Raw genomic sequence first — 26785 nt, forward strand, 5'->3', positions numbered from 1 at the left:
TTCTGCAAAGATATTGCCCAGCAACTGCCTGTCAAACCTTGATCTAATGTTTATTCCATTAGGTCTAACAGTAATTGCTTTATGTAACTGGTTGCTTCTGAGTTGGTGGCACATATATTTCCAATTGTTATATCCTCTTGTTGAATTGATCCCTTTATTGCTGTATAATTTATTTTTTTACTTTCCTTGACTGGAAGTCTATTTTATCTAAGTATAGCTACTCCTGCTCTTTTTTGGTATTCATTTGCATGAAATATCTTTTTCCATACCTTCATTTTCATTCAGTGTGTGTCTTTATACGTTAAGTGAGCTTCTTGTAGGCAGAATATTGCTGGTTCTTGTTTTAAAATCCATTTAGACATTTTGTGTCTTTTAAATGGGGGCATTTAACCTGTTTACATTTAGACTTATTCTTGATATACAGGAACTTCTTGTTGCCATTTTGTTACTTTTTTATGATTACTTTGTAGATCCTTTTTTCCCTTTTTTATGACCTTACTGTCTTCCTTTGTGATTGAGCAGTTTTCTCTAGCAGTATATTTTGTTTTCTCACTATTTATTTTTAGTATGTCTCATAAGTTTTTGTGTCACTTACAAAAAACATGTTATAGCTACAACAGATTATTTCAGACTAATAATTTTGTTATTTAAGAAAAAAAAAAAAAAAAAAAAAAAAACAACCAAAGGAAATTCTGCTTTGGCATCATACCCCACCACACACTTTTTGACATTTTATTGTTTCATGTTACATCTTTTAATATTGCCTATCTCTTATATGATTGTTGTATGTGGTTGTCTTGTTAGGTTGGTCCTTTAGTCTTCATACTAAGAATGTAAGTGGTTTATGCATCATCCTCATAATATGGGCATATTCTGACATTGTCTGTGGACTTACTTTACTAATGAGTTATATACTGTCAAATGTTTTCTTGCTGCTCTTTACTCTTGTTTTCTTCAGATTGAAGAACTCGCTTTAGCATTTCTTGTAAGACAGGTCTAGTGTTGATGAATTCCCTTAGAATTTGTTTGCCTGGGAAAGACATCATTTGTCCTTCATATCTCAAGATTACTTTTATTGGATACAGAATTCTTTTTCCTACAGCACTTTGAATTTGTCATTCCATTGAGAGAAATCTGTTGAGAGACATATTGAAGCTCATATTGAGAGACAAGTTGAATATTATGTGTTTTTTTCCTCTTGCTGCATTCAATATTCTGTCTTTTTTTTTTTTTTTTAATGATTGATTATGACGAGGCTTGAGGTTCCTCCTTGCATTGAATTTAGTGACCTCTGAGTTTCCTGTATTTGGATGCTATTATCTTTTTCCATACTTGGGAAATTTTCACCCATTATTTCCTTGAATATGCTTTCTACATATCTTCCTTTTTCCTCTCCTTTGAATATGCCAATTATGCAGAGGTTATTTCATTTCCCATATTTGCTGCATTTGTTTCATTTTTTCTTATCTTTTTCTCTTTGCTCCTATGATTGGATAATTTCATGTGTTCTGTCTTTGAACTCAATGATTCTTTCCTCTAAGTCTGCTGTTGGAGCTTTCTATTCAGCTTTCAGTTCAATAATGTATTCTTTATTTCTAGAATTTCTATTTTTTAAAATTGTTTCTATTCCTTTCTCAAGTTGCTCATTCTAGTCCTGAACTGTTTGAGATATCGTTTAGTTTTCTATCTGTATTTTCTTGTGACTTCCTGAACATCCTTAAGGGGGCTGGCTATTCTGAGTTCTCTGTCAGATATTTCATAAATCCACTGTTCCTCTGGGTTCACTGCTGGTGTTTGGTTGGTTTTCTTTGGTGGTGTCAAATTTCTCTGTTCTCATTCTTTGTGTCTTTACATTGATGCCTGGGCATTGGAGGAGACTGCTACCTCTTCCAGGTTTTATAGGTCTTCTTTGGTGGTATTAGACCTTTACTGGTCAATATCAGGGCTTTTGCTCTGGTGTTTTATTTTTTTCTTTCAGTTCCACGGTAGATTAGCTACCATCACCACTTAAACTCTGCACTGGAACTAATTTATGGTCCTTTGGTTAATTCCCAAACTGGGGCAACTTCCCACGGGGACCAGCATTTGAGCCCTGTGGCTGAGCTAAGTTGCTGCTTTGCTTTGGCCTAGAACTGAGTCTTTCCAGCAAAATGTACCCCCTGCAGTCCTATAACCCTGATCAGTCTCCAATGAGTGGGCCTGTGTTGATTAGATGCAGAGCCAGCTGCCCATGTTGAACCCCAATGTTCCCCCAATGCACCAGCTTATCCACTCTCCCACCCCCAAAAGCTTTTTCATGGGGCAGGCAATGTGCAGGTATCTTAAAAAGATTCACCAGCCTCTGGGTTGCTCCTTTCTTCAGTCAGCTGTGGCCCCTTGCTCCTACATGGGTCCATGAGTTACCCTGTTGGTGGTCTCACTGGTCTGGGGAATGGGATGGTGCACTCCAAGACACTATTCTCCCCTGAAGATTATAAGCAACTTCATACAAAAGAATTCAGATACAGTTTTTGCTAGATGCTGCTCTTTGTGCTGTAGCGTCTTTCTGCCCCTCACCAGGCCACCCCTGAAGCAGCCATGGCTCAAAATGATCAGACTGCTCCCTCTTCTGTCTGATTGCAGCTTCTCCCACCTTCATGAATTTCACAGGTCTCTCTCTTCCTCTTCTGCTGAGCTCTAGCAGTCCCAGGTTGGCAGTCTTTGCTCTTACATAGTTGTAAATTGATTGACTGTCGGGGAGAGCAACACTGGGGACCACCTATTCTGCCATCTTGATGATGTCACCTAATCCTCTTTAGTAGATATTTTATGAAAATAAAGGTCTCTTCTACTCCTAGTATGCTAGAAATTTTAATATTCTCAAATTCATTTTCTATATCTAATAATATGGTCCTATGATTTCTCTTCCTTAGTGTTAATGTGATGTTATATTGAATTTTTTATTTTTAACTCAAATTTGCATTTCTGGAATAAATGTAACTTCATGATCCATAACACATGCACACACACAGTTTGCTTGTCTTGGCTCAAAAATTATATGGAATACTTAAAAGCAAATATAAGTATAGACAGAAAGTGTTTAAGAAGAGTGTAGGGGTGGAAAAATGTGCTTCCCTCCACACTTCTAGGTTTTTTGGCTGTTCTACAAATTAAGTTGACATAAGCCAAACTAACAGGAGTAAAACCATTTTAATTACATATGGATGCACTGGAGCCCTACAAAAATATGAGACTCAAAGAAGGGCCAGGTGATTAACAGAAAAGAATATGGGTTTGGGGCTTCTGGGGATGGAAAAAACTTGGGGGAGGGTGAAGGAAGGAAATGTCTGATGAATAAAGGTTGCCTTCTTATGCAGAATAAAGTCTCTCAGGTGATAAAAGTTGTCTCGGAGCAGCTCTCTTCCTGGTACCCATATCTTTCCTAATGAAGATTTCCTTTAAAGATGTAAATTCCCTTTACAAGAAGGTAGTTTTTCAGAGCTATGCCTGTGTCTGCAGTTTCTCAAAATAATCATCTCAAAATAACCAATATGCCTAAAATGTATATTTTGGGTGGCATGTTCTGGTCCCCTACAGTCCTATTTTGGGGTGGTACATTTTGATCCCCTACTTGATGTTCACACATTTTGTAAAATCTTCAATAAAAGATGAGATGGACTGACCAAAGGAACAGAAGAGAAAGTTGAAAATGAACACAAATATACACGATTTGAAAAGTAAAAAAAACAAGAAACAAAAAAAGCTTTCACTAGCACAAAAAAGTGGGTTTTTAATAAATGTCATAGGGATAACTAAAAAGCAGTGAGGAAAAAGAAAGTTAGACCTATATCTCACACCATGGAATAAGATAAAATTCAAATAAATTGAAGACATAAATGTTAAATATAAAATGAATCAAGTTCTGGAAGACTATATGGGAGGATTCTTTTACAATGTAAGAGTGGAAAATGCCTAGTATGACTCAAAATCCAGGAGTCATAGAAGAAAAGGCTGTTAAAATTGACAATATAAAACTCAAGTTTCTTTACAGCAAAAAAGGATATACATATAATCTCCTAAATATACACACTTCATATGACTGTGAAGACACAATTATCATTCTGAGGAACCATGGTAATTACAAATTCATTATCAGCTATTCCATACATTGGGACAAGCCTAGGAGAATAAATCCGAGGGGGATTTTCAGTTGACAAAGCTACTTGCACATGCTTCTTCACCTTTCACTATTTCAGCTTTAGTTATTCACCCTTTATTTTTACAGGAAACAGGACCCAACAACCCATCAGGAATTTCATCTGACTCAGATAAAATCCCATTTCTCCCACATTACACAATTAAAGACATCCTGGCCTACTCCTTTCTTCTCACCCTAGTTCTATTTCTCCCTGAATTTGTAGGAGATCCAGACAATTATATCTTAGCAAACCCCCTAAATAAGCCACCCCTTATCAAGCCAGAATATTTCCTATTTGCATCTGCAGTCCTCCAATCTATTCCTAATAAAATGGGAGGTGTCTTTGCCCTTGTTCTCTCTATCCTAATCCTAGCAATTATCCCAATACTTCAACTGTCCATACAATGAAGCATGATATTCCAACTATTAAGTCAATGTCTGTCTTGAATTTTAGTTTCTGACCTCCTCACACTCACATTCATTGGAGGTCAACCACTAGAATACCCCTTTATTATTATTTGACTGAATTAGTTTCTGTCACTTATAACAAAATACATGGAACGGGGTATTTTATAAAGAAAACCAAATTTATTGCTTACAGTTTTGGAGGCTAGGAAGACCAAAGTCCAGGGAACACATCCAGTGAGGGCTTGTGGTGGTGACACTGACCCAAGGGTCTCACATGGCAGAAAATGGTGGAGCAGACAGAACGTCTCCTGTGCTCCTCTTTTAAAGCCCTCAGAACCATGCCCATGACCACCATTATTAATCCATTCACTATGGCATGGTACTACAATCTAATCACCTCTTCAAGGCTCCACCTTTCAATTACCATAATAGGATTTCCCACCCCACCCCCAACAGTCACAGTGGGCGTCAAGTTTCTAACACATAAAACTTGGGAGACCCAATTCAAGTTTCAATGAGTTTGCGGGGGACACTCAACCCACCACATGGACAAATACCATCAATCCTTTACTTCATCATTATTCTCATCCTTGTACCTCTTACAAGTCTAACTGAGAATAAACTCCTCAAATGAAAAGTCCTTGTAGTACAGAATATTACCTTGGTCTTGTAAAGCAACAACAAAGGAGAAGAATGTCTCCCCAGGGCAATCAAGGAGGAAGCATTCCACCCCACCATCAGCACCCAAACGTGGAATTCTACTTAAACTATTCCCTGATTCTTTTACTTGAGAGCAAAATTAATTGCCTCAAGTACTATGTCAGTATTGAAAGAACAAATATAAGTTTATAAGCACCCTATGTATGTCATCCATTAAGTGGCTTTCCCCATTAAAAATGTACTAGTACTATATATGCTAGATCACACATGGTACATATAAGTCCTATCATGCACAAAACTATTTACCCCACGCATACATTCTATATACAGTACTTAAAACATTAAACTAGTAATCATAATAGAAGTGTTCAGTTCATGAATATTCTTATCCCACCTAAATTCTAAGTGTATATAGGACATATCATTATTAATCATACATAGCACATTAAGTCAAATCGATTCTAGACACCATGTGTATCATCTCCAATCATAGTTTATTTATCACCTAATTTTGAGAAATCAGCAACTTATTTGGGAACTGGCCCTCTCCTCACTCCAGGCCCATAAAACTTGGGATTTTCTAGCCGAGACTATACTTAGGCTATATATATAGTATATATGTGTATATTATATGTGTGTGAATGTATATATGTACACACACACATATAACCATGGCCAGAATATAAATAAGTTGTGGGAAAATTTGTGATTTGTATCACAAACAAATACTAATCTTCCTAAACTATAAGTAAAAGATCAGCAAAACAAAAAATAAAATCAGGATAAAGAATAAATAGTTCAAAAAAAAGGAAGTACAAATGCAGGACAAAATAAAACAATATTCTACCTCACTCATAATAAATGTTTACAAAACTCAACTGAGATATAAAACTAAAGTTTTTTATTGTACTGTCAAAAATCCAAAGTTTGACAGTACAATATCTGCAAGGCTATGGGGAAACAGGCACTTTTATGCTGCTGGCTCTGCCCTCAAAACATATCCAGAATCTGACTACAAGATACCACCATTGCTAGCACACTTAATAACACTAATCCTTCCTGGGATTACTCAAATAGCTTTTTTTTTTTTTTTTTTTTTGACTGTAATATGGTTCCCCATATTTATTTATTTATTTATTTATTTTTTTAATTTTATTTTGTCGATATACATTGTAGCTGATTATTGCTCCCCATCACCAAAACCTCCCTCCCTTCTCCCTCCCCCCTCCCCCCCAACAATGTCCTTTCTGTTTGCTTGTTGTATCAACTTCAAATAATTGTGGTTGTTATATCTTCTTCCCCCCCCCCACCGGTTTGTGTGTGTGTGTGTGTATGTGTGAATTTATATCTCAAATAGCTTCCTAACTTATTCTTGCTTCCACCAGTGCCCCACTAGAATCTATTCTCAAACAGGAGCCAGTTATTCTTTTGAAATGTAAATCACATCATGTCCCTTCCTAGCTCAAAACTCCTTACCACTAAATAAATGAAGAGCTACATTGTGGTTAGGGGATTGGAAGATTCAATATGGTCAAAATACCAGTTCTTCCCAAACTGATCTATAATAGATCCAATGCAATCACAAGCAAAATTCTATGAAGCTTTTATGCAGTAGACAAGATGATTCTATATGAGGAAGCAAAGGACTTAGAATTTAAAATAATTCTGATAAAAGAACAAAGTTGAAGAACTCACATTCCTGGTTTCAAGAGGTAACATAAATGAACAGTAATGAAGACACTGTTGTAACAGCAAATGATAAACACAGATGAACTGAGAATAGAGTTCAGAAATAAACCAATGTACAGTCAGTGGACTCATAACAGAGGTGTTGAGGCAATTCAACAGGAAAAAAAGTACATTCTTCTCAATGAAAAGTATACAAACATTAAACATATGTTCAGCAATTGTTTTGAAATTTTAACTTAGAAATGGCTCAAACATTTTATATCTATTACTTAATTTAACATAAATGACTTTAATATTTCAAGTTACTGAAAAATATTTTTAAAACTATGACAAGTTCTTCTATAAACCTTTGTCCCATTTGCATTCACCTAATTACTCATTCTTAATTATGCTTGAATTGCTCAAGGAAAACAAAGCTAGCTATCACAGTTTTTTTTTTTTTTTTTGCTGTTGTTGACATGAGGCAAGAATCAAAAACATCACAAAAGGAAAGAAACTAAAAAATTAAACATTATTCTTCCTTCACTTTCTCATTTTTGTTTTCATGGCACACGTCTGTGAACCAATTAAGTAATTCATTTTACTGTGCATTCTGTTATTTGGTTGGGATTATAGCTTATCACCTTATACACCTAGGACATAACAAGCTTGTTTGACTAATAAATGCAGATTTTAAAAAATGTATTCTTGAATTATAATTAATGCTGACAATTCTGAAGAGACTCCTGTTTTCATTTTACCAACAAGTTTCAAACTAGCTTTACTTACCAAAGAGTATCTCAGGTCACAGGAACTAAAAGGCATTTGGGTTAGCTTCTATTGCTTCTAAGAGAATACTTGATTTAAGTGCTTATTTACTTTTCTTGTCTTTTTTTATTTCTTTTTTAAATTGGTTATGAATATTTGTGAGATGCAAAGAAGACCGTCACCACTTGTGCCCAAGATGTGATGGCCAGATTCATACTGGCAGCATGCCCATTACTACAAATTGTGCTTATACCCCATTTCCCCCACCCAATTATTCCTGACCTCCCTCCCCATCCCCCACTCCACTCTGTATCCCCAGGTAGGCTCTCTCCCTCTGCAAATCCAACACAACAGTGTGGTCTTTCTCTCCTTCTTTCTCTCTTGGCTCCCACTTATGAGTGAGTGCATGCGGTGTTTATCCCTCTGTGCTTTGCTTATTTCACTCAGCATAAGTTTCTCCAAGCTCATCCATCCATGTTGTTGCAAATGGGAGAATTTCATTCTTTTTTATGGCAGAGTAGTATTCCATGGTGTATACACATGACAGTTTCCTCATCCAATCATCCATCAATGGACATTTAGGTTGGTTCCCTATGTTGGGTATTGTAAACAGAGCTGTAATGAACATGGGAATGCAGGTATCCCTTCAACACAATGCTTTCCATTCCTTTGGGTATATACCCAGAAGTGAGATTGCTGGATCATATGGAAGATCAATCTGCAGTTGTTTGAGAAACTTCCATACTGTTTTCCATAGTGGTTGTACTAATTTACAGTCCCACCAACAGTGCAGGAGCGTTCCCTTCTCTCCATACTCTTACCAGCATTTGTTATTGTCCATCTTTTTTATTACAGCCAGTCTAACTGGGGTGAAATATCTCAATGTGGTTTTAATTTTAATTTGCATTTCCCTGATGACTAGGGATATTGAGCAGTTTTTCATGTACCTGTTGGCCATGTGTATATCTTCCTTTGAAAAATGTCTATTCAGCTTCTTTGCCCATATTTTAATTGGGTTATGTGTTTTTTTTACTATGTAATTGCTTGGGTTCCTTGTATATTATGGATATTAATCCCCTGTCAGATGCACAATTAGCAAATATTTTCTCCCACTCTGTAGGGTGTTGTTTCACTCTGCTGATTGTTTCCTTTGCTGTGCAGAAGCTTTTTAGTTTGATATAGTCATATTTGTTTATTTTTTCTTTTGTTGCCTGTGCTTTCAGGCTCATGTTCATAAAGTCTGTGCCCAGACCTAGTTCCTGAAGTGTTTCACCTATATTTTCCCTTAGTAATTTTACAGTCTCAGGTCTTATACTTAAGTCTTTAGTCCATTTTGAGTTGATTTTAGTATATGGTAAGAGATGCATGTCTAGTTTCATCCTTCTGCTTATGGATATCCAATTTTCCCAGCAGCATTTATTGAATACGCAGTCTTTTCCCCAATGTGTATTTTTGTTGCTTTTGTCAAATATCAGATGGTTGTAAGCCTGTGGGTTGATTTCCGGGTTCTCTATTCTGCTCCACTTGTCCAAGTGTCTATTTTTATGCCAGTACCATGCTATTTTGGTTACTATAGCTTTGTAGTATAATTTGAAGTCAGGTAGTGTTATGCCTCTGGCTTTACTTTTTTTGTTCAGGATTGCTTTGGCTATTCAGGGTCTTTGGTTGTTCCATATGAATGTTAATATTTTTTTCCCATTTCTGTGAAGAATGTCATTGGTATTTTGATGGAGATTGCACTGAATCTGTAGATCAGTTTGGGTAGTACAGACATTTTCATGATGTTAATTCTTCCAATCCAAGAGCATGGAATGTCTTTTCATTAAGCTAATTGCATAGAGCTCTTTATAAATTTGTGACGATGGCAACATCATCCAGGAGAGAAAAATATCACATACACATAATGTATACATACAGAAGCAGGTTTTATAGCTTTCATTATAGTTTTTCATTTCCCAGTTTCCATATAGTTTCTCTACCCCTTTTACACTATCAGTATTTCAATGACCTATTTCATTGCCCTAAGTAATAATGTTTAGCCAGGACACCCTAAATTTGTACCTCCAAAGGGATGACTCCTAGGTAAAAAATAACTCCACCTCAAAAGTGTTGCTTTGTGTTGCTTTGCCCCCCATGGATTTGTCACCCCACTTCCCCTGGGTGATAGAGACACAAAGGATTACTCACAGCCCATCCCTTCTGAGCAGTGAGAGACCCTGAAGCGGTTAACTTCCCTTGAACCCTCCAGCAAGAGGGATCCCTTCTTCAGGAAATTAACCCTGAATTGGGGTTCTCTTCCTGCACTTATTTTCCAGACCAGGAAGTTACAGGAAGAGAACATGGGGGGGGGAGGTTATAGTTTAACAATATAGGCTGGTAACTTTCAGTGAAACAAGTCAGATGACATTCCACTAAAGCTATCAACAAAAGCTCAATCTTAGCAAACATTCCTTCTTACACCAATTTCTCAGTATCTTTACATAACAATCAGTAACTAGTCTGTCCTTGAGCCAGCAACCTTGCTGCGCCACAAATCTTTATCTTACACCAGAGACTTAGAGCCTGAGGAAAATTTCCAGTCCTCTGCAAGGTCAATATTTGAAACTGCAAGACTTTGGAAAACCAGGCCCCGTGAAGTACAAATGCTTTATAGTATATTCCACACAAAGCAGTGGAAAAGAATGCAAGTTTTCTATAAGAAAGAGCCTAGGGCACATTACCTGCTATCAGGGATCAACTTTATAGAGGCTATGGACTAAATTTCAGGTCTGAATGTCTCCAGACCTCATCTGTGTGAACAAAACATCCATTTTTGCTAAAACTGGCTTTGATACGTTTTCCTTGAATTTGGTCTTGAGGTTTCTCTATGGATAGTGACTATGAACTCTATCCCTACCCTGACATGGCTATCAAGATAACCGCTCTGTAGAAGAGCCCTGAGTGGAAGGAGAGTTGGTTCATTTGTGCTAGTCCAGTAAGAGGCAGGAGATGATTCAAACTGGATGCTGAGGCAACAAAAGACTGTAAGAATTCTCAACAGGATTTTACAAGGAAGTACACAGATGAGCACAGGAGAAAACTGAGAAGCCTATTCAAAATAACTGAAATACCAGAAAGGTGTGTTTTGGAGACTGACTTAGTTTCATAGGGAGTCTTTAACGTAGCTTATTTCTTCACTAGAATACCGACTCTAGGGCTGAGCCCGTGGCGCACTAGGGAGAGTGCAGCGCTGGGAGCGCGGCGACGCTCCCGCCGCAGGTTCGGATCCTATATAGGAATGGCCGGTGCACTCACTGGCTGAGTGCCGGTCATGAAAAAGACAAAAAAAAAAAAAAAAAATACCGACTCTAGGCAGAGACCATTGGCTACAAGGACAAATGAAGCATTTTTTTTTTTTTTAAATTTATTTTATTTATTGAATCAAAACCGATTATACATATTTTGGGGGTTGAACACTGAGATATGTGGATTAAATCAATATTACTAGCATATATGTTGTTACAAATCGTAATTATTCTTTATGCCCCTGGTCCAACCACTCTCCTTCCCTCATTCCCTCCCCCTCCCCCCACTAATTGCCCTAGGTTTCTTCTCTCCTTCTGAAAGAATAATGGTTACTCTGTTAACTTGTTGCCTAGATGATCTGTCCAATGCTGAGAGATGTGATCAGGTCCCCCAATATTACCATAGAGCGGATGCTTCTTCTGTCACTCAGAAATGGGTTTTGTGGAAAGAGACATCCTCTTCTTTTCTTTGTCTCTGCTGGTGACCCTTCTTGTGTGAATGCACTCCAGTGGTTAGTGGACCATCTACGTGGTGGCTGTGGCGTCTAGCCGCTTTTGCAGCAGCCATGGTTATTGTGGTGGCTATGGTGGGCCACCCACGTGGAGGTGCTGTTTTTGGCATGCTCCTTGGCACTGGCGGTATGCCTGGTTGTGGGGTGTGTTTTGTCCCCTTCTCCATGCCTCTGGTCCCTGGGCAGGCCCCAAGGCGCTGGCGCCATGTGCCTGCTTTTGGGAGAGGGGTCCAGTCCCCTTCTCCATGTCCTGGGTTCCTGGGCAGGCCCCAAGGTACTGGTGCAGTGTGCCTGGTTGTGGGAGGAGGGTCTGGTCCCCTTCTCCATGCCTCTGGTACCCAGGTGAGCCCCGAGGTGCTGGTGTTTTGTGCCTGGTGTGGGAGGAGGGTCCAGTCCCCTTCTGCATGCCTCTGGGCTGGGTGGGCCCTGAGGTGCTGGCACCATGTCCCTGGTTGTGGGACAGAGGTACACTCCTCTTCTCCTTGCCTTGGGTCCCTGGGTGGGCCCCGAGGTACTGGTGTGGTGTGCCTTGTTGTAGGAGGAGGGTCTGGCTCCTGGCTCTATGCCTCGGGTCACTGGGTGGGACCCAAGGTGCTGGCTTGGTGTGCCTGGTTGTGGGGGAGAGGTCCAGTTGCCTTCTCCATGCCCTGGGTCCCTGGGTGGGCTCTGAGGTGCTGGTATGGTGTGCCTGGTTGTGAGAGGGTGGTCCAGTCCCCTTCTCCATGCCCCAGGACAGTGGGCAGGCCCCGAGGAGCTGCTTGGTGTGTCCGGTTGTGGGACAGAGGTCCAGTCCCCTTTACCATGCCCTGGGTCCCCGGGTGGGTTCCGAGATGCTGGCATGTTGTTCCTGATTATGGGAGGGAGGTCCAGTCCCCTTCTCCATGCCCTGGGTCCCTGGGTGGGCTCCGAGGTGCTGGCATGTTCTTCCTGGTTGTGGGAGGGTGGTCCAGTGTGGGCGGGGCCCAAGGTGCTGGCACAGTGTGCCTGGTTATGGGAGAGAGGTCTAGTCCGCTTCTCCATGCCTCAGGCCCCCGGGTGGGCCCTGAAGCGCTGGCTCAGTGTGCCTGGTTGTGGGAGAGAGATCCATTCCTCTTCTTCTTGCCTCAGGTCCCCAAGCAGGCCCCAAGGTGCTAGCGTGGTGTGACTGGTTGTGGGAGAGAGGTCCGTTCCCCTTCTCCTTGCCTTGGGTCCCCGGGCAGGCCCTGAAGCACTGGCACGGTGTGCCTGGTTGTGGGAGAGAGGTCCATTGCCCTCTCCTTGCCTCAGGTACCCAGGCAGGCCCCAAGGTGCTGGCATAGTGTGTCTGGTTGTGGGAGAGAGATCCAGTCCCCTTCTCCATGCCCTGGGTCCCTGGGTGGGTTCTGAGGTGCTGACATGTTGTGCCTGGTTGTGGGAGGGAGGTCCGGTCCCATTCTCCATGCCCTGGGTCTCTGGGTAGGCTCCAAACTGCTGGCATGTTGTACCTGGTTGTAGGAGGGTGGTCTGGTCCCTGACTCCATACCCCGGGTCCCTGGGTGGGCCCCAAGGTGCTAGTATGGTATGCTTGGTGGTGGGAGAGAGGTCCAGTCCCCTTCTCCACGCCTCAGGTCCCCGGGTGGGCCCTGAAGCGCTGGCTCAGTGTGCCTGGTTGTGGGAGAGAGGTCCATTCCCCTTCTCCTTGCCTCGGGTCCCGGGCAGGCCCCAAGGTGCTGGTGTAGTGTGCCTGGTTGTGGAAGGCTGGTCCGGTCCCCTTCTCCATGCCCCGGGACCATGAGCGGGTTCCGAGGTGCTGGCTTCATGTGCCTGGTTGTGGGAGACAGGTCCAGTCCCCTTCTCCTTGCCTCGGGTCCCGGGCGGCCCCAAGGTGCTGGTGTGGTGTGCCTGGTTGTGGAAGGGGTGTCCAGTCCCCTTCTCCATGCTTTAGGTCCCCAGGCTGGCCCCAAGGCACTGCTGCAGTTTGCCTAGAAGTGGGGGCCCAGTCCCCAGATCCAAGCCTCCAGTTCCCAGGCAGGCCTCAAGGGGCTGGTGGTGTGCCTGGGCCAGAACTAATTTTTTGTCCTTTGCTTCTAACATGGGGGAACTTCCTGTGGGAACCAGTATTTAAGCTGTGTGGTTGTTTCAATTGCTACTTTGCTGCTGTTTCTCTACGGAAGGATTTTTGTGCAGCTCAGGGTGTAATGGTTGACCTTACAGGTACTTCTGACTCTCCAGAGACCCAGTGGATCTGTGTTCTGTAGAATCTCTGATCTGGGCCTGAGTTTTTTCATCAAACTGAACCCCATGCAGTTCTGCATTCCTGACCAGTCTCCTCTGAGTAGTCCTGTGCTGATTGGGGGACAGATCAGCCGTCCTTGCTGTGTCCCAGTGTTCCCCTGGTGGGCACGTCTCCCCCACTGCCCATGCTGCAAACACTTCCCATGGGATGGGCCATGTGCCAGTCCCTTGCGATGACTCACTGGCCTCTGAGTGGCTCCTTTTTTTCAGTTATTCTGGCTCCTCGCTCCTGCATGGGTCCATGGGAACCGTATTAGTGGTCTTGCTGTCCTGGGGGCCGCCAAGGCCCTCTTCTCTCCTGCCGCCTCCAAGTAACTCCATCTGAAGGGCACAGCTGCAGCTTCTGCTGGCTCCTGCTCCACACGCTCAGCAGCTCAAGCCTTAAAGCATCTGCAGCCAGAAATGCTCAGAGCAGCTTTTTCCTTCTCTCATAGTGGTTTCTCCCATTTTCATGAACTCCGTAGGTCTCTCCTCCTCTTCCACTGAGCTCCAGTGGCTCCAGTCTGTCTGATGTTACATTTTTATAAATTTGGTTGATCTGTGGTAGAGAGTGATGCTGTAGACCATCTATTCCGCCATCTTGATTGGATCTCCAAATGAAGTATTTTCTATGTCTGAACTCAGCATGGATCATTCTGGAAAAACCTGCTTGACCTGAGGGCCTAATTTTTATAAATACTTCATCTAGCTTTCTCTTTTTCACCTTTGGATGGGACAGTAACAAAGCAAATACACTGTCAGAGTCCTTTTTTTTTTTTTAAACCAATTAGTCACTTAAGCTTTTCATCTGCCTTTTGTAAAGACTCTTTAAAAAAAAAAGGCAATAAGAATGTTTTGTTTAAATCTTTTTAGAAGCTTCTGCACATCAATAGGCATCCCTGCATGCATCTAATTCAGGAGCCCTCATTTTTAAATCTGCTTCTTCAAGTGCAGTGGTCTTCATACAGAATGTTCCACATTATGGCCATCATTCTAAACTATCTTTTGTAAGATTTTACCAGTTTTGTAAATATTTGCAGCCTCTGGGGCCATAATTCTTATACATGAAAAGTGCAGATACCCAGATCTTTAGAGATTAAGGATCTTGTTTTTAAGTTGAATCTTGGGTCTCTCAGAGCTGAGATAAAATCCTAAGACAGAAACGTCACAGGGTTGGGTCATGTAATGCTTTCATAGTGTACCTCACGGCACAGATATTTTTTTCAGGCTCTAGGGCAACCTAATGTCACCCAGCCCATTTTGTGACCAGCTTATCTTTTCATGGAAGTCTTATCTTTTGATGGTGAGCACTCTAATAGCTCTTAAGTGTCCAACCAGTGCCCACTTTGTTTCTGAGATCCCAGTGACCAACTTGGCCAATAATTCTATCCTACATAAGTGTGCAAGAAAAAGAAACAAAGAGGATCAAACACAAAATCCCTGCCAGTTCCCAAAAGCCAGAGTTCACAACCCCTGCAGTAATAACCACTTACTGCAACCACAGGTACCTTTAAATCTACAGCTATTGCCAGTGAGTTGTTCACCACCACACACCCCAAAAGGTCATATGCTCACTCACAGTATAAATTAACTCTTAGTCCCACCACAAGGTCATGAGTTCTATCAAAGCACAAAGTAACCCGGGCTTTGAAGGCAAAAAAGATCAAGGTTTCAACACAGAAAGAGCAGAGTCCAAGAGGAACTAACAAACCTTGAGACTCCAAGAGGAAGACTGGGAACCTCAAAAGGAGTCAGCAGCACCCCTCCTGCATTCCTCAAGAGGTCCTGAGAGTTGTCAGCAACATCACTCGGGTCCCACTGTCATTGCCAGAACTCTCAGACAAAATTACAATGAACTTAGTTACAGATCTAACTGGCTATTGCTTATGATCTGAGAGTCAGGGCAGTCTCTTTTCTAAAAGATAGAATGAAAGCTCCCACTACACAATAGCAGAACAGTGGGTTTTGTAAGGTGGGAAGAAGAAAACAGAAAAAAATAGGGGGAAAAAAGCTGACTGGTAACATCAGGTTACTTCAGGTTACTTTTTGTAAGAGCTACAGCAGAGGGATATCCTCAGTATGCTGACTCAGGAAGACTATAACAGCGTGTTTTCTGGGAAAGAAACTGATCTATCTGCTTCCTTAAAGTTTCAGTTTGATTATGTGGCATTTAGCATAAGGAACTCCATTTTGGTTGGTCTGGTCTGTTGGGGCCTAGTACAGGAGCTCAGTCCAAACCAATAGCCTCCTGTAATTTTTGTTTAACAGAACCACACCTTGAATCTTAAAAATTGAACTCAAACTGGTCATAGACCTAAATGTAAGAACTAAACCTATATAAACTTGCAAAGGAAAACATAGAAAATTCTCTTTAACCTTGGATTAGGAAACAATGTCTTAGATGAGACCAAAAAGAAACAAAAGAAATAAAAAACTATAAAAAGAAATGTTGATATATAGATAGATTTTACCTGCTATTTAGAACATTTCATTAAGAATATAAAAAAGACAAGCCACAGGCCAGGAGAAAATATCTGTAAATATATTTCTAATAAAGCACTTTTATTCAGAATCTCTAAACAAATTCTTAAAACTCAGGAATAAGATAACAAATTCAATGGGAAAAAAAAATAAAAGAACATTTGAAAAATTTCACCACAGAGGAGGTCCAGATGGCAAGAAAGCAAATGAAACAAAGTTCAACACCATCAGACATCAAATTAAATAAAAAACAAAATGAAATATCAGTATGCACCTGGTATAGTAGCTCAAATTAAAAAACAAAACAAAAACCTGACACTACCAAAAGCTGACAAGGATTCATAATGTTAGCCAATTATGTTATGACCAATGTCAGTCTAAAATGGCGGCAGGTGGACAGGAAGAACACCCAAAACAGCTACGGAAAGTTTCACATTTTCTGAGACCCACAAAAGGCCCCCCTCCCCCTTCTCCCTCACTGCCACATCACCTTCCCATGCGTGAGAAAGTCCCAGCTTAGCTTAAACTCTCACTTGGTCCTCTCGTCTGATGACAATGAGACAGCTCAACCTATTAGGATATATAAAGCACTCCCTAGTTCTGCATGCGGCTCCTCCCGCTTTGAGAGGGCAGCCCACCCGCTTGCCCCTGAAACCCTCCAATATACATTCTGGCTGAGTATCTGTCTCTCGGTGTAAAACTTTGCGACTCTGGGCCATCCCTTTCACATAACAACTGGAAATCTCATACACTGTTGGTAAAATATAGAACAGAACAGCCACTTGGAAACACAGTATCTTATAATGGCAAACATGCACATGTTACCAGACCCAGTAATTCCACTCACTCTTAAGCACTTTCCCAAAAGAAACACAGACATATGTCCATGCAAAATGCCTGAAAAATAAATACTTATTTTCTCAGAAAGCCAAAGGCTGAAAACAACCCAAAGGCCCTTCACTGGAAAATGGACTAACAAATTCTGCTATATTTGTTAGGCAATCATGTTCTACCCGAGGACAGTCTAAGATGGCAGCAGAACGCCCAAAATGGCTGCAGAAAAGTTTCAAGGCCCCTAGAATAGCACATTTTCCGAGAACAAAGACCCCCTCCCCCTTATTCCTCACTGCCACATCCCCTTTCCGACTGCGTGAATTTCTCCACCTATAGAAAAATCCCAACTCAGCTTAAACCTCGCTCACTGCCCTCCCCTCCCTCCCTAGCCAATAAGAACAGTCCAGCTCACCTTAACGGGATATAAAGGGCCCACTCCAACTCTCCCTGCTGCTGCTCCCACTTTCGAGAGAGCAGCCCACCTGTCCATCTTGCCTTCTTAATACGTCAGGGTTGAGCCTTTGTCTCCTGGTGTGTTTCTCATTCTGTGTTTGGGCCGGGTTTTTCCTTTCAATATCCACTCACTGGAAAAAAATGGAACAAATCACTGATATGTAATAACATGCATGAATCTCAAAGGCATTATGCTAAGTGAAAAGTGAAAGGTATGATGGCCTTCAATGCCCCGCATGATCTGTCCTCCTTCCCCTCTTCAAGTATTCTCCAGCCACACTGTCCCACCTGCTGGTCCTGCTGCTCACAGGATGCCTGGGGAACCACCCAGCCTCAGGTACTCGTGCTGGCAGTTTCTTCAGCATGAAGTATTCTCTAGATACCCGCAAAGCTTCTTCCCTCATATTCTTCAAATATTTTTTGCAAATGTCTGCTCAGGAAAGCCTCTCTTACCACCTTATTTAAAATTAAAATTGGCCCTTCCCAACATAGGCCTTGCTCTATATCTTGTACATAAATTATCAAATAACATAGTTTTAAAAAACTGTTTATCTCCCCTCACCTGAATATAAGCTAAATGAGAGCAGAGATTTTGGTCTACTGTGTCCACCCAGTAACTACAACAGTGCACGTAGCTTAGTAGGTGCTAAATACATGAATAGTGAATAAACAGATACTTTGCACATGTAAACACAAATGTTACAACCACTATGAAAGACAAATGTGCAATATTTAACAAAATGAAAACTGCTATAACCTCTGACCATTTTAGCCTATAGTCTCACCCACACAAAAGCATGCCAGCTGTTGGTTAAGAATGGGGAGAAAATTAGAACACAAACATATTTGATTGTCTCTTTAAAAATATACAATGTAAGGTTATGATAAACTTACAAGGAAAAATGGTAGAGGACATTGGGTAGACAGGAACAGGGATGCTAGCTGGAGCAGAACTTTCCAATGCACACCTTTCACCCATATGATTACATTACTTGTCCAAAATTAAAAAAAAAAAAAAAAAGAGTTGACATCAGGGGGGTACAGAAGTAGAAGCACCAAAACACTAAGTATATGTTCCCTTAACTAGCAGCACTTAGTTTATGTATGATGAGCACAAAATGCCAAGCCCACCCTCAGACCCAAAAATTCTAGGTTTCACATCTGGGCCAAGTAGAACATACTTTTGCACATTTATGACTAAAATAAGATCTTAGCAAACTGTAATAAAAGGGACTCTATTTACACTGATAATAGATATCCATCAACAGCCAACAGTATACATCAGAATTAACAATAAAACAGTGTATATTGTCCCTAAGGCTTAACTTGATCTAATTTTACTTTTCCATTTAATGTATGGACACCTTATAAACTTCATAAATCCATTATAACACAAACGAGAAAATGAATAAAGAGTTCACTTGAGATGTGTTCATTTCCTACATCTCCTGGGGAATTGTGAAGGTGCAGCTGGGGGTTTAGAAAGAGGACTGAGATCACAAGATCTGGCCTGCCTTACAGTACCTAGATGTACTTCCCCAACGTCTCAGCACGCCAGCTGGGGAGCACCTTCCCTATGGGAATAGGGCCTGTTGGCCCTTGAACAGCATGGTAAAGACTAGTAGAGAGGACACGAACTGTCCACATGAGACTCTGAAATGATTGTGGGCATATAAACCTATAGGTTTTCCACTGGATAAATACAAACTTTTTTCTATAGATTTAAATAATTAACAGGGAAAAAAACCTAACAAATAACGAAAGCATGTAAAAAGATAAGGAATTGCTTTCTTATTAAAACTAATGTAGTAGAAAAAAGACTCAGGGTGCATCTTTATCCATTGTGCTAGTAATAATGCATTCCCCCTTGGGTTAGAGAACCCACAGAAAGAAGGGTAAAGGGGACAGGAGTGCGGACAAAGCGCTGACAATCTCAGACTCTGTATTACCTTACTCAACTGAGATTTGTGTTTGTCTATTTTAAGTGCAGATGGCTAGACAGACTTCATAGGAATAATGCATGCTGGTACTTGTACTGGGCACTTGGGTAAATGCTTCACAAGTGATATCTCATCTAACTCTCAGAGCAACACCATGAAGTAATCTTTATGAATATCCTCATTTTCTGAGGAGTGACCTTTTACCCAAGCTCCTTAGCTCGCTCCAACTTGCAGGTGACAGAGCTGGAATTCACCTGGGTCTCTCTGGGCTCCAGAGCTCAGACTGTCTCCACACCCGGCCACATCCAGCCCCTGCTCTGATGAGCACACAGCCCTACCCCTGCCCCAAGATGTCCCACCTAGGGGTTTCCAGGAATTTTCATTCCTAAACTCCAAGGTTTCTGGATGGTTTTCCCCTTTGGCATGGAGTGGAACGGGAGGAAGGGGCTGAAAATGCTTATGCACAGAAGGAGCCTAAAGATTCATTCCCAGAGTGCTGCAGTAAGCCAACTGGATTCAAGACTACACTTCCTATGACCACCTTTGCGTGAACTTCATTGTAACCTTGCAGTGTTGCTTTTTCAAATGTTGAGAGGATGTGGGACACTTTCTCTCCTCTCTGGGTTTACTCAGATTCCCTCAAATGTTTAAACTTGGCCTTTATGGACAAATGCAATGTGTGGTCCTGGATGAAATTTCAACTGAAAAAACAACAGCTGCCACAGACACTGGAGACAGTTCGTGAAATTTAAATACGGCCTTGGGAATTAGATATGTTGAGGAACATGCAGTAACTCTTGTTAGTTGTGAAATCACTGGTAATCACATAGGAAAACCTACTAACTTTTTAAAAAGGCATGAATAATGAAGTAATTGGGATTGAAATTATAAATTTGTGAGTTAGACCACTTTTTTTAAGCAAAAAGGACAACATTTTCTACTTGAATAATGGATGTTTATTTTGATATATTCTAGTTTTCTGTGTGGGAAAGTAGTCCAAAGTTAAAAAAAAACAAAACAAAAAACAGAGCTTCTCCAGCAGTGTGCCTTTTCAACTCTCAAGGTTACAAAGAAGCATAAAATATTTCTCAGGATTAAACTTGTGAAATGTATACAAATTCCTAGAAAACAGAGAACGATAAAAGACTACCTTTATCAAAGGGAAGGAAAATAGGGAAGGGAAAGTATGCACACTTTTCAAGCACTAAGCAACATGAAAAAATACACAAAGCAAAATTTTAAAATGACCATACAAATGACCAGGGATATACAAATCATGTTTCTTTCAGATTTGGCTGTGCTTAAAACTTAGAAAACTGAAGTCACCAAAGAAAATTGGATCAAATAATAATTTCCTACATGAGAATACTAGAAATTTCTTGCCAAAATTCCAATCAGAATATCAAATTACTATGTTTATTTCTTTTACATTTTTGTATTTTGTTTGATAACCAAGAAAAACTGCTCCAAATTAGATAAAACTTATAATAATGATTAGAAATGTGCTGACAAGATCATCAGGTAAAGATTTTGGTACTGGCAGGAATAACAGTACTTGAGGGTTTTCATATGGGAGAGATGGCATTGCAAGGCAGTGGGGAAGAGTGCAACAGTCCATAAAACTCCTCATGACTTGGCATTAGGCATGTAGAACAAAACCTCAGACATTAAAAAAATAAGTAACTTTTACAGGTTCAAGACACAAAAAGAGCTAATATTTTAATTTCAGTCTGAAAGTAGGATAAGATCCATTTATTGGTTCATTCAGTTAGGCAGAAGAAGTCCCTTCTTACTTGTATGAAGGTCAGCCTTTTTGTTTTATTTGGGAGTTTGACTGGATGAGGCCCTCCATGTTAAGAAGGGCAATACACTTTAGAAACCAAAACTACAATAAACCTAGCTTATATAATTGTGCATATATTCACTTTTACTGAAGATCATTATTTCTTACATGCCTCCAAGTTACTTTCTAGGTTATAATATAATACCTTAAGGTTTTGATTCTTCTTAATGTTGAAATCTTATTAACAAACTAAGGTGGTAGACTTGTGAATGAGTTCTCATCTTTAAAAAATATTATGGTAAAATCCACCTACCATAAAACTTACTGTCATATCCATTTTTAAGTGTACATTCAGTGGCATTAAGTACATTAATATCACGGTACTATCACGACCAACAACCACCCACAGAAATCTTTTCATCTTGCAAAACTGAGACTTGGGGCCTTTTAAAAGTACTCACAGGTGAGTGAAAAACTTATGTCCACAAAAAGACCTTCACGTGAATATAGCAGCTTTATTTATAATTGTCAAAACTTGAAACCAAGATATTTTTGAGTAGGTGAATGAATAACTAAAATGAAATAAACCATACAATATTATATCCCTCAGCACTAAAAAGAAATGGACTATCAAGCTATGAAGAGAAATGGAGGAGCCTGAAGTGCATATTACTAAGTGAAAGTAAGCAGACTAAAAAGGCTACCTACTATGATTCCCACTATATGATATTGTCGAGAAGGCACAACCACAGGGACAGGAAAAATATCAACAGCTGCAAGAGGCTGATGAAGCACAAATGTATAGATGGGGCACAGAGAATTTTTAGGGCAGCAAAATTATCCTGTATAATACTATAATGTTGGATACATATCAGTATACATTTTTCAAAAGCTCAGGGATGCACAACACCAACAGTGAACTCAAACTATGGGCCTTGTCGATAATGATTTGTCACTGTAAATTCATTGATTATAATACATGTACCACTCTGGTGTGAAATTTCAATAGTAGTAGGCTGTGTATGTGTGGGAGGGGTAAAAGGGATGTGTGAACACTTCACTTCCTGTTGAATTTTGCTGTGAACCTAAAACTGCTCTAAAAAGTCTATTAATAACTTGTTTTTTTAAAAAAAGACATTCAATAGATGCAAACACCAAGAAGGCAAATAGGCCATATTTATTTGATGAAGAATTGAAATATGTCAGAATCAAAACACTTTCGCAAGCAGTTGCAAATATGTGTGGCACAAACAATAAAAGGAAAGTCTCACCAAAGAAATAGAAGACATGAAGAAGAAACAAATAGGAATTTTAAAACTGGAAAACTCAATATAAACTTTTGTATGTGCTCCATGCAATATAAAGCTCAATGGATGGGCTCAATGGTAGAACAGAAGAAACAGAGGAAAGAAATAGTGACCTTCAAAGAGAAAAAAACAGAAATTACCAAGACTGAAAAACAGAGGGAAAGTAGACCAAAATTTTAATGAATGAACAAAGCCTCAGAGACCTCTGGAATCATTAACAAAAAATCTGACTTTCATGTCACTGAAGTCTGGAAAAGTAGTAAAAGAAATGATGGATGAAAATTCTCCAAATTTGGCAAGAGACATAAACCTACAGATTCAAGAAGCTCACTGAACCCCTCAACAGAATAAAGACAAAAAAATTCATGCCACGCTATATTTTAATTAAAAAAATGAAAAACAAATAAACAACAAAAAAAATGAAATCAACCAGATTTGTATTGATAGTACAATAGACTAAATATTTTTCTTATACCCCAAATTCATATGTTGAAACTCAAATCCAAATATAATGGTACTTGGAGGTGGGGCCTTCTGGATGTAATGTGGTCATGAAGGTAGAGCTGTCATGCATGGGATTAATGCCTTTTGGCCATGTGAGAATACAATAAGTAGTTGGCAGTCTGCAACGTGGAAGAGGCCTCTCACCAGAATGCAACCACACTGGGACCTTGATCTTGAACTACCAGCCTCCAGAATAGTAAGAAACAAATTTCTATTTTTTTGTAAGCCACCCAGTCTATGGTATGTTGTTATAGCAGGTCAAACTGACTGAGAGACACCTTACCTATGGATGGAAACAATTTGAATGACAGCATGTTTTTCATGGAGGCTAGATGGCAAAAAGTATTTGTGTTTTAAAAAAACACACGAGGGATAATTCTTCAGGATGAGGAAAAGTAAGAGAATTTGTCACCAGAAGAATAAACCTAACAGAATGTCTAGAAAGAGTTTTCTTAACAGAAAGAAAAAGAACAAGAAACCTTAGAATATCAGTAAGGAAAAAAGAACACAACAAGCTAAAATGTAAATAATTATGGTAGAAGTTTCTTATTCTCTTGCTTTTTCTAAATTATATTAAGATGGTTTAAGCAAAAATTACAAGTGTTTGATGTGCTTCTAAATGTGGGTAAACATTTAAGATGATTTTATAGTCTTAAATGGGGGGTGGCAAGGAATGTAATGGGAGAAGGCAAATAAACATAAAAGGAGATGAGGTATCTATACTTTATGTGAGGTGATAAAATGTCCACACAAGGGGATTATGATGTTTGGTTTATACTCATATAATGTAATACCTAAAGCAAACACTAAACAAGATATACAAATAGATATACCCCAAAACACTAGTAAAGTCAAAATGGCATTTTTAAAAATGTTCCAGTAAGCCACAGGAAGAAAGAAAAAACATATAGAAAACAAACAATAAAATACCTGACATAAATCCCAACATATCAATGATTACATTAAATGTAAATAGTCTAAACGTCCTAATTGACAGACTGGCAGAGTGGATTATAAAATGTAACCCAACTGTACATAGTCTACAAGAAAATCATGTTAGATATAATGATATAAGCAGGTTGAAATAAAAGAATTAACACCAATGCTACACATTCTCTTCCAGAACAAAGAAGAGGAAGCACACCCCAACTCCTTTTATGAAGACAGTATTACCCTAATAAAACAAAATTTAAAAAAATGAAACTACATACCAATATCCTTTATGAATATTAACATAGAAATTCTTTACAAAATTTAGGGAAGAGAATTCAACAATATATTGAGAAAGAACCATACAACATGACCAAGTCAAGTTTATCCCTTCAAGGCAAGGCTTGTTCAGTATTTGAAAATCATTTGTAATTTAACATAAGAACAAGCTAAGGAAGAAAATCATGTCATATCAATCAATGCAGAAAACTGATTTGACAAAAGTCAATACTCATTTGTGATAAAATGCTCAGGAAAATAAGAATAGAGTAGAACTTCAACAAAATAACGAGCATCTACAAAATTACACTGTAGCTGTCATTGTATTTAAAGGTGAAATAAATAAACAACGCTCTCTGCCTAAGAAAGGGAATAGAACAAGAACTTCTCACCACTCTAGCTCAACATAGTGCAGGAAGTTCTAGCCAATTTAGTAAAGCAAGAAAAGGAAATAAAAGGCATACAGATTGGAAAGAAAGAAAGAAACTATTATTTGCAGATAACATGATTGGCTATGTAGAAAGTCCCAAGGAATCTACTTTAAAAAATCTAAAAACTAATAAATGAGTTCAGCAAGGTCTCAGGACACAAGGTAAAAACACAAAATCAATTGTACATCTGTATACTAGTGATAAACACACAGACATGTCAAAGTTAAAAATACAATATCACTCACAGTTGATAAAAAAAAGAAAAACTCTGATCTAATTTTAACAAAATATTTATAACACTTGTATCCTTAAACTAAACACTGATAAATGAAGACAAATATTTAAATAAATGAACAGATATTTTACATGCATGGATAGGAAGATTCAACCCAGGAAAGATTTAATTCTCCCCAAATTGATATAAAGGTCTATTGCATTTCCTTTCAAAATAAGCAAGATGTTTTTATAGATATAAACGAAATTATTCTAAAGTTTCTATGGAAATCAAAGAAATGACAATACCTAAACAACTTTGAAAAAGAAGCATCAATCTACCCCATTTCAAGACTTATTACACTAGAGTACTACAAAGGTTTGTGGAAAAATTCAATTAAAAGATAATAAAAATCTTTCCATGAACTTTTTGAAGTATGCTTGTGTATCTGCCACTATCCAGACTGTTTGGTGTTGGTGGAGTGAGAGAAACATAGATCAATTAATCAGAAAAATGCAGACCCACACCAATATAATCAACAGATTTGGACTAAAAATCAGTTAAATGAAGGAAAAATAGTCTTTCTAACACCTACCATATAATTTGGCATCTATCTAACAACACGGCAAAAACTTAAACCTTGACCTAAATGCAACACTCTATAGAAAAATTACCTCAAAATAGATCATGGATTTAAATGTAAAATTATAAATCTTTCAGAAAAATACATAATAAAAGAAAAACTTCAGGACCTAGGGCTATACAAATAATTTTTTAGACTTTACATCAAAATTACCATCTATAAAAACAAAACTTGATAAACTAGACATCAACAAAATTTTAAGTTTTTGCTTTTGTTCTATGAAACACCTTGTAAAGACCAGGGAAAATACAAACTAAAGACTGGGAGAAAGTATACGTGATGGAGTTTGGATGTGTTGTCCCCTCCAAAACTCATATGGAAATTTGATCTCCAATCTGGCAGTGTTGGAAACTGATTGAGTCATGGGGGCGGATCTTTCATGAATGGATTAATGCACTCCCTGGCGGGGAGGGGTAGTGAGTGACTTCTCGCTCTATTGGTTCCTGTGAGAGCTAATTGTTTAAAGGACCCTGCCACCTCTTCCCTCTCCCTCTCGTTTCCTCTCACCATGTGATCTGCTCATACCCACCAGCAGCCTGCCACTTTCTGTCATGAGTAGAAAGCAGCCTGAGGCCTGTGTCAGATGCAACTGTCCCAGAATCTTAAGCCAAATAAACCTCTGTTCTTTATAAATTACCCAGTCTCAGGTATTTCTGTTATAGCAACACAAAACAGACTAAAACAATACATCAAAGAAAGGACTAGCATCTAGAATATATAGCAAGAAATTGGTACGAGTCACAAAAAATAACTACACTTTATAAAGATGAGAATACTAATTATCCTGATTTGATCACTGCATATTTGTACGCAGGTACTGATATTCAACTCTGTACCCCAGAAATGTGTAAAATCAACTATGATTCAGTAAAAAAAAATACATGTAATATATATATTTAATATACATAATACATATATATTTAGTATATATAATATATATTTAATATATATATATGGAGCTCTCAAAACTCAACAAGAAAACAAAACAAACCAGTTAGAAAATGAGCAAATGACATAAACAAACATTTCACCAAAAGGCAAATACAGATATGAAAAAGCACACAGAAAGATATTCAACACCATTTGCCATTAGGGAAATGAAAATTTAAACCATGATGAGATTATACCACTACACACCTATCAGAATGTCTAAAATAAAAAAGTGACCAGTGACACCACCAACTGCTGGCAAAGATGTAGAGGAACTGGACCGCTCATTCATTTATTGCTTTGGGAATGTAAATTGATACAGCTACCCTGGAAAATGATTTGGCAGT

At 39.2% G+C, this 26785-nt stretch overlaps 1 long non-coding RNA gene across 1 annotated transcript in view; it reads right to left on the minus strand.

Annotated features, from left to right (window-relative positions):
• LOC134380552 (uncharacterized) overlaps positions 1-26785 on the minus strand; it is a 109345-nt gene that overhangs the window by 21056 nt on the left and 61504 nt on the right. The window contains exon 3 of the long non-coding RNA XR_010023889.1: positions 17437-17608. This is a non-coding gene — a long non-coding RNA (uncharacterized LOC134380552). The remainder of the gene's footprint in view (positions 1-17436; positions 17609-26785) is intronic.

This window comes from Cynocephalus volans, chromosome 6 (assembly GCF_027409185.1).
Source record: "Cynocephalus volans isolate mCynVol1 chromosome 6, mCynVol1.pri, whole genome shotgun sequence".
In the NCBI taxonomy this organism is placed as follows: domain Eukaryota; kingdom Metazoa; phylum Chordata; class Mammalia; order Dermoptera; family Cynocephalidae; genus Cynocephalus; species Cynocephalus volans.